Below are 5557 nucleotides of genomic sequence, written 5' to 3'. Positions count from 1 at the left end.
TATATATATATTGATACAGGCAATCACATACAAATTCCTAACACTATTAAATAGCTTTCCTAATACATGTTAGGAAATCACAATAACAATAATTTCAAATGTGCGTTGAATATTCTAATCAGAGTAACAAACACAATCCGGGATATTATCATTTTATACTCCTTGATATCCGGGATATATTTGACTACCCGGAATCTTATCATTTTATACAAATATATAATTGTTATCTATTTATACAAATTAACTAATCAAGTCGTCAATTAGCATCCTTCATTTAAGTTAAGAATATTAAAAGCAATTGATTGATATTTTACATATTCCATCTAAAAAATTCGTTTGATCTACCCACATAATTTTTTGTGATTAGTATCCTTCATTTAAGTAAAGAATATTAAAGGCTATTGATTGATTATAATAATCAATTACGTTCCAATGTGATCAATATTCTCTTCCTCCCATATTTACATTATGGCTTTCCATTTCAAGATTACATCATACTAAAGAAAATTGATTTACATCAATTCTCAATTTTTTTTGATTTTTGGGTAATTTAGTTTACTAATTAGTTGAAAGTTATTCAAATATTCAAAGAAAAATTTACACATTTTTTTCCTGAACTAAGTAAAAAAAACGTTTCCTTATAAGTTGAATATGAACAAATCCTTATAAGTAGAGAAACAAAGGTACCAGTAACATTTTATATACGTTGAATTAGAGAAAACTGATTTCTTTCGATTTCTATTTGTTTAAAGAAACGAAGTGGGAATAATGACTTTCTTGGTCTCATAATAAAATCATGATGAGATGAACCCATATATAGTACCAAATATTTATTTCATAATAGTTCGGTATTTTGATAAATTTGTAAGTTTTAAATTATAAAAATAAATAATAGTGTGGTGAGAGAATAATTTCAAGGTCAAAATACCAGTGCACAAAAACTTAGAATAGACTATCTCTTACTAAGTTATTAATGAGAGACAACTTTTCCCTACCATTTTTTTTGTTTTTTTTTTGTAATCTTTTTATTGTTGATCGTAAGCAGAATTGACACTTTTTTACGTACCTATTTGGCTATTTTCATAATAAGCGTACCTATTTTACCTTTATTCACAATTCGTACTATTGGTTTTTTTAACTCTTATACCATTTTTACTACAATTGATGATTTCATAATAAACTTATTATGAGACCGTCTCCTACGAGACTTGGTCAAGTGAGGGTGGGATGATATCTACTCATGTTAATTGTTGATGAATTGTTTTAGAGTGGCTCTATTCATGTAAATTTTGGGTTGCTATTTTAAGGGTTTTATGGATTAGGTCATTTGAAATCTTTCTAGGACAAGACCATTAAGGCTGTTTACATCTACAAATATACGAGTATCAAAATTTTGAATAAGGCTTTTAAAATCCTATATGGTACGAGTATTGAATACAAAAGGTATTTAAAAAATGGTGGGAATATTTGTGTATACTCTGTAGTTAGACTTAGTTTGGCATGCAAATAAAAGGATCAAGTAAATGGTGGGAAACATGATAGTGGGAAAGGTTATACATCCTCCGTTTTTATTAAATTTTTTACATTTAATTTTTTCACAAATATTAAGAAAGTGGGTGTCTCTACTTTTCATATGCATACCTACAATAGTAAGTCTCCCTTAAGACGGCACTATTCGGGAACAACAACAAGTGGTATGAAACTTGACCCATCTTAAACTTAAGACGAATAATGTCGTCTTAATGAGAATTGGTGTACTTACAAAACTACCCTCATAGGAGCCTCACACCTTTTGTCACCCACACCAAAAGGTATAAAAGTAGACAAGAGTATGTGGGTCGTTTAATTGATCAAAGAATTCCATATAAGGAAACGTAAATAATCAAATGAAACAGGTGCAGCTTAAAATGGAAAACGTAAACTATTCAATGGAACAGAGTAAGTAGAATTTTTTGGTTGCATGACAAAATGATGAACAATGTTGTGAAACAAGTGTCAAAATAATAAACAAAAGAAAAGAAATAAAACTATTGGTATTGGACGGCTTGAATAAAGATATGAAGGGGCGGTGTCGATGGTGGGATTAGAGGTCATGATAAATGAGGGGTCGTGATAAGTGGGTGCGGTGGGGTGAGGTTTCATACAGGTATGGCCAGGGTTAGGGGCCGCGCATAGGTAAGGGTCAAGGGATAACGGTTATGTCGGAGGAATGGTGGGAGCGGGTGTACGGGATGGTGGAGACAATAGGGGGTAGGGGATGTTCGAGGAGGTGACTAATGAGATACGAATTGGTTTGGGGAGGGGGGGGGGGGGTTAGATATTAGTTGAGTGGGAGGTTGTGGTCCAGTAGAAAGGAGGGATTGGGTGCGGTGGTGCGTTTGGTGGTGGGTCTCGAGCAATACTATAAATATATTGCAAGATTTAACTATACTAATATGAGTATGCATTAACAAAATAATTTGTCAAAAGTTTCATCTAAAATCTGCTAATGAATTAATCTTACGCCTTCACTCCAAAAGATGTATACATAAGGTCTACTTCGATTAACAACCTACATCGCTACCCGTGTAGTGCACGGGTACAAAAACTAGTTTTTAATATTTGCATTATTTTTACACAAATTCTAAGTATTGGACAAAAAAGTATTTGCATTTTTGTTTATAAGATTTTTAACGTATATTAGTGAGTTTTCATTACTTTTTCCATTTAAAAAGTATATACTTATAGTTTTCTTTATTATACGTCTAAAAAACAATTTAAGAACTATTGTGAATATAAAATAATTACTTTAGAAGTTTGAAACATCACAAATCACGAGATACTATTATGAGGATTTTAAAAACAATTAGTAGCTCAGAATATTATCAATCAATCAATACTATACATTAAACCCAGAAACCAAGGGATTTCAATGCAATTAAAGAAAGTTATACAAATTAATTATACTATATAGTTTTAAATCAATAGTACCGTGTGATGGACCCGATTAAGGGATCTCAATGCAAATATTATATAGTTGGGTTAAAATTAAATTATATAGAAGCTTGGTAATTTTCATAAACATGGTCAATTTCCTTAAAATAAAATAATTAATTAAGATGGTCAATTTCAACGAGATTAAAAGAAAGAAGATGTCTGGTAAATTTCCTAAATATTTATAGAAGACATTAAGATGGTCAATTTCAAGGAGACTAAAAGAAAGAAGATGTCTGGTAATTTTTCTAATTAATTAGTATAAACATGCACACTTATGGTATTAGTTATTATCATCATAAAATTATATATTAAAATTAAAATCTATGCAATTTTATTAAACTTTATAGTTTATTAGATGTATAGAGATGTTAATTATTTAACATACAAAAATATAATAAGTAGGTTATAAATAATTCAAGTTAGATTCCATAATATATAATATTGCATAATTCTTTCGATTTAATTTGATGCATATATGTAATATATTTATATAAATATATAATCCTTTTAAAATTGCATGCTTAAGTAGTAAAAGTAATTTCGTCAGTAAAGAAAAGAATTGTAGTAACATTGGATATAGTTATATGATAGTAATCACTCATTTGAATAGTAAAAGTAACAATATTATCAATGAGATTAGTGAGAGTGGTAGAAACAACAACGGGAGTAGTGAAATAATCAATATTAATGTGGCAATAGTGAAAGTAACAATAATTACGGCGGGAGTAGTGAAATTATCAATATTAATGCGTCAGTAGTGACAGTAACAATAATTACGGCGGGAGTAGTGAACGTAACAATGATTACGGGCAAGTAGTAAAATATTATTACTATTGTTTCATTAATAAGAGTAAAATATTAATAGCGGGAGTAGTGAATTTATCACAAAATTTATATCATCGTAAGTTTAGGATATGTTATAAAAAATATATTAATAATAAATTTATGGGTTATGCAACTTTAAGTAATTTTATTTAATGAATTTTTTTTTTTATGGTAAGTAGAGGTAGCTCGGGCGAAGTCGGGCACCAATACTAATTATGTCTAATTATTAAATCTATATTACCTCTGTACATAATAGTTTTAAAATCAAACCGTGCATTTTTTATACGGGAGTAAAACTACTTATTGATAAATCTACGGAGTATATAACTTTAGGGCGGTTATGTACTTATCAAAAAGGATCAAATTCAAACTCATCTAACATTGAAAAGTTAAAGTTTAGATTCTGCGATATCTGCCAATCTCCGATTGCATAAGCCTATGATAAATGGTAGTAAATCAATTAAATAAAACCAATTACGCCGCTAATTAATTCTTTATGATAAAATAATCAAAGAAATTCTTATCCAAGATTCTCCATTTTGTCATCCTAGAGTTCACACACAGTCGCACGTCAAACATCGTTGTCATCCCTTTGATATAAATAGCCGTTACTTACCGATATCATATTATCATCTCTCCATCACAAAACATCTCTTCTTATTTCTTCCTATTTTCATTCGTAAAAATTCCTAATTACGAGTATAATCATAATTAATTAATGGCAAAGATCGTAGCTGTGTTCGTCATATTTGCGCTTCTTGCTTGTTCGACTTCTCTTGTTCATTCCGCTCGCCCCTTGATTTCAACTTCTCTCAATGTGGTACGTTAATATTTCCCCGACACGGTCGGATTAATCTCTATGTCTAGTCAATTCTTTATGTTTTCTTATTTCGGTATTTCAGCTATTTCTATATGTTGTTATTTTCGGAGAGGTAAAGAATTAATCGGGTTGGAGAGAATATATTTTTATTTGTAAATTTTATGTGAAATAAAATTAATTTTAGGGTTATTTTTTATTTTGAGATTTTAGTTTTTAAACATGGAATTTATCTCATTATACTCAATTAAAAGGATGGTTTGGTGAATGATTTTACACGCTCGTTGTAAATTATTCTCGCTTATAACTGTTGTAAATGAGAATTTGTGATCCAAAATGATCATTTTTTATTATAAAATGGCCATTTTATGTGTCGTCGTAATTCAATGTTTTTTTGAAATTGTTTAAATAACTCGTGTGTTTTGTATATTATTATCGATCATATGATAGCAGGAAAAGGAGACTGGGCAAGTAAAGATTGAAGAAGCGGAGAGTTGTCATGGGCTGAATGAAGAGGAATGCCTAATGAGGCGAACACTAGTGGCGCACACTGATTATATCTACACTCAAAGCCAAAATCCCTAATTAAACACTCTTTACACCTGTCCATCTTTCATCAGTATTGTATTCCTAATTATGCAGTTTGGTGCGTGAATCTAATCTATGTTTGAACTTTGAACAAAGTGATAATGTGATAGACAGAAAATGTGGAAGTTATTAGATTTTTTTTTTTTTTGCTAATTTAATTTCCATGCTCTTGATGAAATTCAGTCTTCAACAACAATAACAGCAGAGCTTTACCTCAAAATGATTTGGGGTTGATTAATATGAATCATTCTTTAGAACCGTACTTGGGTGATCGCACACCTCAAAATGCAAGAATATAGAAAAAGAAAAGTCACAAGCAAATGGAGAGTAAAAGATAATACAAAAGTCAAG

The 5557-nt window shown here is 30.1% G+C and overlaps 1 long non-coding RNA gene across 1 annotated transcript; it reads left to right on the top strand.

The window, feature by feature from the left end:
* Positions 1-4170: 4170 nt before the first annotated feature.
* LOC141621270 (uncharacterized) lies at positions 4171-5307 on the top strand. The gene is made up of 2 exons (XR_012532182.1): positions 4171-4621; positions 5072-5307. It is a non-coding gene; the product is annotated as an uncharacterized LOC141621270 (long non-coding RNA).
* Positions 5308-5557: the final 250 nt, after the last annotated feature.

The sequence above is a fragment of the Silene latifolia genome, chromosome X, assembly GCF_048544455.1.
Source record: "Silene latifolia isolate original U9 population chromosome X, ASM4854445v1, whole genome shotgun sequence".
NCBI lineage: Eukaryota > Viridiplantae > Streptophyta > Magnoliopsida > Caryophyllales > Caryophyllaceae > Silene > Silene latifolia.
The sequence above is the reverse complement of the archived record's forward strand: the minus strand, read 5'-3'. Positions and strand labels throughout refer to the sequence as shown.